Here is a 10,841-nt window from a genome sequence, read left to right as displayed (position 1 = left end):
ATAAAACTCGCACTTGCGGCCCATGTTTTGATCATGTTTTAATCGAACAATGTTTTGCTCACAACAATGTTGACATTTATGTTAAGATGACGTCTGCCGGTCATCGACGTCGATGGGCAGCAGCACTAGCGCCACCACGATATTGCTAGTTTCAAATGTCTATTCAAAATAGCAGTTAAATGTCTTACACACATTAGGAATTTGACTTGGATGTCTGTTCTCTGTGCTTCTATAGAGAACAACTGGTGCAAGTTTGATCAAAGTAGTCGATCGCGTTCAGAAATAACGTCAAATGTAACTCGAAAGAAGAAAAAATATTGTGCACAAACACCTGGAAAATCCGGAGTGGTCCAGTTCCAAGCTGATTAAAGTGCTTAAGATGCCGAAAACAACAGTTTGTCGAAACATCCCTGCCAGGAGCGGATACAAGTCCTACAAAGTCAGTGAACATCCGAACCGGCACATGAAGCAGAATTCCGTGGCCAAAAAGTGTGCAAGGCTCTTGTACAACCGTGTTTTGACGAAACACAAGGGCTTCACTTTGATCGATTACGAAACATACGTCAAACTCGATTTTAAGCAGCTTCCCGGTCAAAAGTTTTACATCGCGGCTGGACGTGGGGATGTACCGGGAAGTTTCAAGTTTGTGTTTACCGACAAGTTCGCGAAGAAGGCCATGATTTGGCAAGCGATTTGCAGTTGTGGCCTGAAAACGGAACCATTCGTCACATCCTCGACGAAGACATTCCAAGTTGCCGAAGAATTTCTGAAAAGCGTGTATTGCCGTTCATCCGCAAGCATAAGAGCAAAGTCATTTTTTGGTCCGATTTGGCCAGCTGCCACTACCCCAAGGTGGTTTTGGAGTGGTATGCTGCCAACAAGATCGATTTTGTCCCCAAGCTAATGAATCCTCCGAATTGCCCGGAATTTCGACCAATCAAAAAAACTGGGCAATTTCAAAGCAGCGACTTCGACGAAGCGGCGGGCAGTCAAGGACATCCAGCAAATGCGGGCAAAATGGAAAAAAGGGCTGATTCCATGTCCGTTTCCGCTGTGCGGCTTCTGATGGCCTCCATCAAGAGGACGCTTCGAGATTTCGTTCAAACTGGAGAAATGTAGCCTTCTAATGCTGTAACTTTGAAGTTTTAATAAAAGTACTGCAAAGCGCAAAGCAACCATTAATGGACTTTTAAAACTTTTTTTTTATAATATCATTTATTTGTGAAAGGTTAATTACGTTAGCTTTGCGGGCCCGTAATTCAATGTATAATAGCATTATTTCTTATGACTCAAGTTAGTAGAACGGGGACCGAATACTCGCGTCTTACTCGAGGTTAAGGACAACACTTTTTTTTAACAGGTTGGATGTGGACTTGGGATAAGGTACATGGGGATGAATTGTAGTTTTAACCTCCGTCGCCGTTGCATTGGTGAATGAACGAGGAAGAAGTACTGCCGTTCGGACAAGTGCTCTGGATCTGGAAAGGTGAATGGACAATTGATGAGACAGCTGAAACGAAACACAAAAAGAGGCTATGTTGGGAGAACGATGAAAGGACTAACACATCAATTTAAAAATAAAATTAAAAAAAAATAAAAGAAAACTGCTAAAGGCTCTTAAATTCTCAAATCGGTCCGTTTTAGACAATTTTTAATCAACATCATATATTCGAGATCGCGGCTATTAAGAACGTCTCTAACGGGTGTAGCAGGTTGTTTTAAACTTTTTAAACTTATTGAATTATTGTGTGCTCTCAACTTAGTGTTCTATATGCACTTCCACAGTTATTACGGAGAGCTTTCCATGCCTGTACCATTTTTGCATATAGCATAAATAATTGTGTGGCAAGTAGGGGAAATGGATATAATGTCGGCCAAAATGCTCCTAATTTGGGCCCATACATAAATTCAGGAATCGAATAAATTTTCAATAGCGACTAAAATATTCATTTATTAGTACCAATACCAATGACGCGTTCATCTAAATAAAATTGATAAATAGCAGATGTTTAGCAATGGGCCCAATCTTAGATCCATAGGGCAACATAAGAGCCATTTTCCCTACAATCATACTATATGCCCAGGGAAGTCAAGAAATTATCCAAGCCGATAAATTCCTAGACCGTACTGGGAATCGAACCCAGTCATCTCCAGAATGGTCTTTCTTGTAAGCTGCGCCTATACCGACTGAGCTAAGGGAATTAAAAAATCAACAAGCACTCCAACCGAATCAATTTGTATGTTTATCCAATAGGCCAAAGTGAATTCAATGGCGTTGCAATGCGCCGAATTTAGAATCCGTAAGCCAAGTTTGGAGTCAAGAAGCAGTGTTAAATGTTTAACAATATCTCAACAATTTGTTACACTTTATCAAATATGACGGTACGCATAGAAAGGTTAAATAAATTTAAAGTGTATTTGCAGTGAAAACATTTCTGAAAACATCCTCTCGAAAACATTAAGTTAAGAACGTAAATTTTATCATTGTCTTTTAGAAGATACCTAGAAGCAAAGCACATATGATCGGCAAAAGTTGACGTAATATTTGTTAAGGGGGGAAGTACAATTAGAATTTTTTTTTTTCGAAAAAAATTTTGTTGGCTTAATTTACTCTATATGTATCTGGGAATGAGCCTTTAAAAGCATAAAGCCGTCCGGAACTTATTTAAAAAGTTATACGCAATTCAGTGAGTGCATGTCAAATGGCTGAACATGTCAAAGTTGAACTTTAAATGCTTCTACTGAAAAGCAGTGTTTGCAAAATCGCCGTGCAATGTACAGGTCAGAGTTTTCATTCAAATCGATTCCGGTTTTTTGTTTTATGTTCATAATTAAATTCTCCACAACATGAATAGAAAGATTTTTTAGATTTGTTTGTTATAACATGTTTTTTTTATAAACAAAGTCGAAAAAAATAGGGTTTTTTAAATTTTTTTTTTTCAACTTCAAATTTTTTTTGTGAAAAAAAACATTAGTTTTACATATGAATTAATTCATGTTGTGCGCTGTACCTTCAAATTTAATGTCCTGTTTTTTTTTCAGACGTGATCATGGACGTAGAGACTGCTCGGCGCGAAGTGCTGCTTTAAAAAATTGACTTCACATTATTTATAATAATTGGGCTAAATTGCAAAATTTTAAAAAAATGTCACTGATAATTAATCTTCATTAAATCCTTAATAACATACATAAAGAATCGCTAACATTCATTTATTTCCCTACTCGCAATCCACTCTCAAAGATAGGCCTCATTTTAGGCCTTCTAATTGTACTTCCCCCCTTAAAAATACAAAAATACTCACTTATAGTGGACTAAACCCAACTTGAAACTTTAAACGCGATTATCTCGGAATCATATTTTCAAAACCAGTGCCAAAAATTTCTCGAAATGTATACATTCGATTCGTCCGATTCGTTTTGATTTCTGTTCAGTACTATTTTGTGCAGTCCACGATCGTTCGGATTTCGTCTATCATTTAATTTCGATTTTTTACAGCCGATCAAAGACAAATTTTAAGGATAAAAAATCGGCACTTCAACTTTGCAAGGCCGCCATTTTGTCAAAAAAAATTAAAAAAAAACGAACGATCAAGGACTAGTTTAACACATGCTTCTTCAACGGCGCCGGTGGTGTAGTGGTAAGCGTGATTACCTCTCCCCCCAGCAGGCCTGGGTTCAATCCCAGTCGGCGCCGCCGGGATGTTCTGAGGCATAACATCTCTGATCATGCCTTCGTTCGGATGGGAAGTAAAGCCGTTGGTCCCCGGTTGATGAGTTGATGGGTCGATAGGTAGGGTCCAGGTGTGGGAGCTGCCTTCCTGGCACGTCGGTAGCATTGGTGCTCAGCACGGAAAACAAGATCGACGGAAAACCAGGAAATTGGAACTCCGTTCATAGTGACTATGTGACTACTACTAGGTTTCAAAAACGAAGCTCTAGGCTTATGTGGAAATATTATAAGTTGAGTTTTGGAAGCGTTGGGAGAAATCTTCCATTTTTGTAAATAAGAAGAGAAAATATCTAAACTTTTCTGCAGTCTGCTGCAAATAACACGAAGACTTCTTCTTTTAGCGGAAATGCCTATGTCATCAGCGAACAAAGATTTGTGGCAACCCTAAGGGAGGTCCGAAGTGAAAATGTTATACAATATAGGCCCAAGAATGCTACCCTGAGGAACTCCTGCACTAACAGGTAGTCGATTGGATTTGGAATTTTGGTAATTTACCTGCAGAGTTCTGTCAGTTAAATAATTCTGAACTAATTTCATAATGTAAAGTGGAAAATTAAACTTTTTCAATTTAGCAATCAAACCTTCATGCCAAACACTGTCGAATGCTTTTTCTAAGTATAGAAGAGCAAATCCAGTTGAGTGCAAAAATTGAGTTCGTATTGATGTGAAGCATCATTCTATTTAAAATTATCTTTTCAAAAAGTTTACTTATTGAAGAAAGCAAACTTATTGGGCGGTAGCTAGAAGCTTCAGCTGGATTTTTATCCGGCTTCAAAATTGGAACAACTTTTGCATTTTTCCATTTATCAGGAAAGTATGCCAAATGGAAACATCTGTTAAATAATTTTACCAAAAAAGACAAGGTACTCTCTGGAAGTTTTTTGATGAGGATATAGAAAATTCCATCATCACCTGGAGCTTTCATATTTTGAAAGTTTTTAGTTATAGACCTTACTTCGTCCAAATCAGTCCCCCAGGAATCATCAAAAATATTTTCCCGAGAGAAAATATTCAGATAATCCCGAGCAACCTGATTCTCAATAGGACTAGTAAGACCCAAACTGAATTTATGGGAACTCTCGAATTGCTTAGCGAGTTTCTGAGCTTTTTCCAAATTTGTGATCAAAATTTTACCACCTTCTTTAAGCGCTGGAATAGGCTTTTGAGGTTTTTTCAAAAAATTTGTGAGTTTTCAAAAGGGTTTGGAACTCGGGTCTAATTTAGAAACATTATTTTCAAAAATTTTGTTCCTCAGGGAAGAGAATCGCTTTTTAATTTGTGTTTGCAAATCCCGCCAGATAACTTTCATGGCAGGATCGCGTGTTCTTTGATATTGTCTCCTACGGACATTTTTAAGACGGATCAATAGCTGAAGATCGTCGTCTATTATAATTGAATCGAATTTAACCTCGCATTTTGGTACTGAGGCAGCTCTTGCTTCAACTATAGAAGTAGTCAGAGATTCAAGAGCATAATTAATTTCATCTTTGGTTTGCAAAGGATTGTTTGGATCTAAGTTATATTCCATAAATGTTAGATATTGCTCCCAATCAGCTCTATGGTAATTGAAAATAGAACTGTTGGGATTATAAATTATTTCTTTGGATATTTCAAAAGTTACTGAAAGGTGATCAGAACCGAAGTCAGCATGGGTAACCAATTGGCTACAAAGTTGACATGAATCAGTTAAGAACAAATCAATAGTTGAGGGATTTCTTGCAGAAGAAAAGCATGTTGGGCTGTTTGGATATTGAATAGTGTAATAACCTGCAGAACAATCATCAAACAGAATATTACCATTGGAATTGCTTTGAGCATTATTCCATGAGCGGTTTTTGCATTAAAATCACCAATAATGAAGAATTTAGACCTATGACGGGTAAGTTTCTGGAGGTAACCCTTGAGAAAATTCTTTTGCTGGCCTACGCATTGGAATGACAAATAGGCAGCTATAAACGTAAGTTGTCCAAATTTTGTTTCAACAGAAACTCCCAAAGTTTCAAAAACTTTGGTTTCAAATGAAGAAATAATTTTATGTTTGATTCGTCTATGAACAATCATGGCAACGCCACCACAGGGTCCATCAAGACGATCATTTCTATAAATTAGATAATTTGAGTCCTTCTTAACCTTATGGTCAGGTTTAAGGAACGTTTCAGTTATAACGGCAATATGCACGTTATGAACTCTCAATTTAGTTCGTCTTCATTATCTTTAAGAGATCGAGCATTCCAATTTAAAATATTTAATGCTTTAAAATCCATTACTGAATTTTAAAGTCACGACAATTTTATTAGCAAATTTTACTCCAGTTTGAATAGCATCAAACATGGAGTTAGATTTAAGCATATCAGAAATCAAGTCAATTAATGAATTCTGTAAAAATTCCATTTTAGGGGCAGTAATGCTTCCTAAGTCAAAATTGTCAAAATTTCCGTTAGAACGTTGGTTAGTATTTTGATTTCTACCCGCTGCAATAGCGGCATAGGTAGCTCCATTAACTCGCTGAACATTGTTAGCAGCGAGGGGAGTAGGTACAGATGAAAAATTTGAAGCAGGGGTGATATTTGTACCTACGGGTACGAATGTAGAATTTGTTCCTCGCTGACCGTTGTTAACAGCAGAGGAATTTGTACCTTAATCGGAAACGTGGAGCGTTTCTTACCTGTCGCTTAGAACGAGATTGTAGGATCGCTTTGCGAGTCTTACATTCCAAAAAATTGGATTTGTGATTTTCACCACAATTTGAACATTTAAATTTCTTAGGATCTTCCTTTACAGGACAGTCGTCCTTTGCGTGAGAGGAATCACCAAAATTCATGCATTTAGCTGGCATGTAGCAATTTTTAGTTCCGTGACCCCATCCCTGGCACTTACGGCACTGAGTGAGGTTTTGAAAATTTCCTCCAGGCTTCCTGAAGTGTTCCCACTTCACTCGGACATGGAGCATAAGGCTAGCTTTTTCTAAGGCCTTAAGGTTGTTTAGTTCACTAGACTTGAAGTGAACTAAATAAAAATCATTAGAAATCCCGTTGCGCGAATCGCCAGGCGGGATTTCATTTTCATTTTGATTACTTGGAGTGGCACAACTCCAAGTAATTTTGCCAGTTCATCTTTGATCTGATCCATGGATTCACCACTGGGCTGTCCTTTCATGACAACCTTGAATACACGTTCAGTTTTGGTGTCGTAAGTAAAAAATATGTGCTTCTTCTCTGTAAGATACTTGAGAAGACATTTAAATCCGTCCAAGGTTTCAGCCAATACACGGCATTCACCCCGACGTCCAATTTGTAGTGAAAACTTAACTTTCACGAAATTCAAAAGTTCCATGCGAAGAGCATGGAAATCGGAAGTGGTTTTCACAATAGGGGGAATCTTTTCCTTCTTGGCATTAAGCCGGGAAAGTTTACTAGAATTTTTCTTGGATGATGGATCATTCTCATCATCCGTGAGCAAATCAAATTGATTACTCAAACTAATTTCATCAGAAGGGGGGTCAAGAGTTTGCCCCTTTCTTTTGCGTTTAGGCACCATGGCGGCAGTAAATTTTTATCCAAATCGACTTCCAAGCAGATTACTATAAGAATCTGAAGGATCGAAGAGGAATTTTCCAAATCGATATCCAAGAAGGATTACCTCGGGTCCAAACAAGGATCGAAAAGGAATAAGAGTTGAACAAGGTAGAAATTTGATGCTTGAAAAGTGCTGTTTAAATTTGTTTTAGCTTTAGGTAGTAGTAACACTTCCTTAAGCAAAAAGCAAATTGATCCGCACGGCAAGAGAGCACGATGCGGACTGAAGAACAAGAGCGTTCAGAATGTGTAATACAGAAGGTCGTTTGTTAAGAAAAAGTAAGATTTTTTTTTAATCTTACGTAATAAGTGCATAGCCCCTTGCTTACTGATGTCATAATTTTATCATTCATAATTTTCCACTTTCTATGCTGCTTGTAAACCTGGTTCTAATGTATAATAATTGTGTTAGCTTACTCGTATCTTTAATCCATTGAAATATTACAAAACTTGTTCCCTTGTGAACAGCATGATATCAAAATAGACTCACAAAAGTGTAAATAAGCTAAACCGGGCAAACAATACCTTTTTTCTCATCCACACCACAGCGGAAAGAAATTGCTAGTCCTGATATTTCGCGCTGCTTACAAACAGAGACAGTGATTTATATTTATTTTATTCCGGTGCTGGCGGTCGCTTCCATTATGCAGATCTTTTTCGCGTGAGCAAGAAAACCCGATTTGATGCGAATTCTTGAAGCTGAACCAATTTTTGAATACATTAACGCTAAAAAGATATGATTTATGAATCGTTCAAATTCATGACAAGTGTGATTCGCTGGGTGTAAAATGTTGATAGGACACTCAAATTGTAGGAAATGGAAATTTGTTGGAGATTCTTTTCTACGTGATGTTTAGTGATGATGAAATTTGACCTCCACGTTTTGGATATTAGTTTTATGCTTGAGAAGCAGTGCAATTTATTATGACGTGATAATTTGTGGTTATGATTGTTTTCGTCAGAGTAGAAAGGTTGGCAATGTTCCATTTCACCGCAATTTCAAATTAAAGAACATTGTTAGCAATTTGCTGAACGCGTTATGATGGCCACAATAATTAACACTTCTCAATCTATGAGTCGCTACACATTTGCAGAAGGGTGAATTTGTGCATGAAGATAAAGTTTAATCAATTTGGTTTTGAGAGAAGTTTTTAGTTGGTAGAAAGCGCATCTGATGAAGTGGTCTTACATAAATTATACCCATACCACTAGAAAATTCTAACTTTTTTGACTGATAATTTTTGATATTGAAACGTGATACAAAATTAAAGAACTCAACATTTCCATAAACTTTGCTAAAGATGCATGTCATTTTCATTGAGTTATGAAGCATTTTTTTATGAAAGCCCCCTTAAAATAGACTTTTTAGCTGAAACATTTTTTGTTTGATTTTTTCAAGGCATTGCAGAACATTGCAATATCGAAAATTGTCAGTAAAAAAAAGTAAGAATTGTCAAGGACGTCCAAATGCGTATAATTTATGTACAACCCCTTCATCAGATGCGCCTTCTTTAAAAAAAACTTATCTGAATTGAAGGTGAATCTTAATGTAATTTTTATTTTTTCATTAAATTCGCCCTTCTAATGTATCGCAGACTGCAAACAACTTGGTAATGTTCTACAAATATCATGCAACATGCAAATGTTTAATTGAACAGAAAATTATGTTGAGATAATCCAACGAGAGTTTATAGCCTTTTTCAAAATGATTTAGTTTTGCTGATTCTTATGTAAAAATGAATTATCTAAATTTTAACTTAAGATTTTTCGGATATTCCAAATTTTAGAGCAGCGATTTCTTCAATGAACCACCAGCGCCTACGGTGGGCTGAGCACGTCGTAAGAATGTCGGACAAGGTGGATCCATCAAGTACCTGCGGAACTTTCACAGAATACGTGGCTGGTGACGTGTGGCCATCTGTGACAGGGAAATAACAAATCGAATTTGGAAAAATTTATGGGAAAACCCTTTTTTATTTACTTGTAGCTTGTTTAACAATAATTTCCTGGTAAACAGTGAACGACAAAGTCTGAATGATTTCTTTAGGATGTCGTTAACTTTGTTTGTCCTGAACATGCCTCAAAAGCGTATTATTTCCACTTTTAAAAATTTCTATTTGGGGATTTTTATTACTTACTACCAATGCAATAGCGCCATCTGTGTGAAAAATAGCCTTAACTTAATGGTTCATTGTAAGCAAAATTCTTCAAGAACCATAGAGGGTACATCAAGTAATGGCGGAAACTCAAAGGAACCAGCAGTTTCACAGACTGGAAACTCAAACAAAACAAGTGAAGCAACAAGTGAATGAGATTATCATAGTAGACGGCAGTCTGTGCACCAGAGCTATGAGTAGATCACAGTTTTGACCAATTGTTTAAAAAGCATGATATTCAACATCAAAAGATAATGTGTGAATGATAACTGCTATGCAGGTTGATAGCTACAGATGAAACGGCGTCAGAAACTCCATCAGTTACTGATAACTCACCACAAACACGAAAGAGGAGCTAATGGAAGAAATGAAGAAAATCACTTCACACAGACTTAAAACTTGGCCACTCAAAATTTGGACAATAACCAATCACACATTTGGTTATCGGTGGCTGAATCGCAATTCAACTTTCCAGACTGTGTGATGAAACTATACAATAGGCAAAGCAAGCGACGGTTTGGGTTGGAGGACTCAGCTCATGGGGCTTATCAAGGTCAAGCTACAATGATCGTTTTGTAGATTTAAAAAGGGTAGAATGGGTTACATTACTACATTCTCTTTGGGTAGTAGAGTAGAGATAGGAACACAAACACGCACTGCAAACCAGGCCAAAAGCATCACGTTTCCTTACCTTGGATCGGCGTATGAAGTCACTTGGTGGGCTAGCGGTCCCAAATGCTTAGTCTTGGTTTCGTTAGCAGGAACTGTTGGTGTCGTCTTTTGGTGGTGAGTCTCCCGCTTTTGGTACAGGAAACGCCTCGGTGGATATCAGGACCATACTTGATGACTTCAGGACAGGATCCAAATGGCTGGAATCCGTTGCACGATCTTCAATTGGCTTCGCTCAATTAAACTTCAGAACTTGATAGGTCGTCTTCAGGATCCACTTCATCACGGCCGGTCCAGAGCTTGTGTTGGCTTCAATTAAACCAGTTGGTTTCAATCCTAAGATTTTCATTTGTATGATTTGTTGTTGTATCCGAAAATTTACGTTTTTTAGAATAAAGTCAGCAGGCACACACAGTGACGAGAGGGTTAGTACCGCTGTCAAAACACTCGAACGATACTGAATGGAGGAAAATCGTAGCCTTAAGCCAAAGGTGGATCACATAAAGTGCAGGAACTCAGCGATGAGTAAATTTGCCTCATGTTTTCAAAGAAAAGAATTCCCAAATATGAAACAAGTAAAGATTGGATTCACTCATCCTATTTACTACTCCTAGACTCATTTCACGGCAGTTTTTTTTTATGATTTTCCACAGAAAATCATGAGGCAAATTTACTCATCACTGAGCTCCTGCCCTTTTGGCGATTTTGAGT

The sequence above is a fragment of the Ochlerotatus camptorhynchus genome, unplaced genomic scaffold (assembly GCF_037179485.1).
Source record: "Ochlerotatus camptorhynchus isolate MF236.1 unplaced genomic scaffold, CSIRO-AGI_Acam_v1.1 ptg000311l, whole genome shotgun sequence".
Taxonomy (NCBI): domain Eukaryota; kingdom Metazoa; phylum Arthropoda; class Insecta; order Diptera; family Culicidae; genus Ochlerotatus; species Ochlerotatus camptorhynchus.
Note: the sequence above shows the minus strand (reverse complement) of the source record.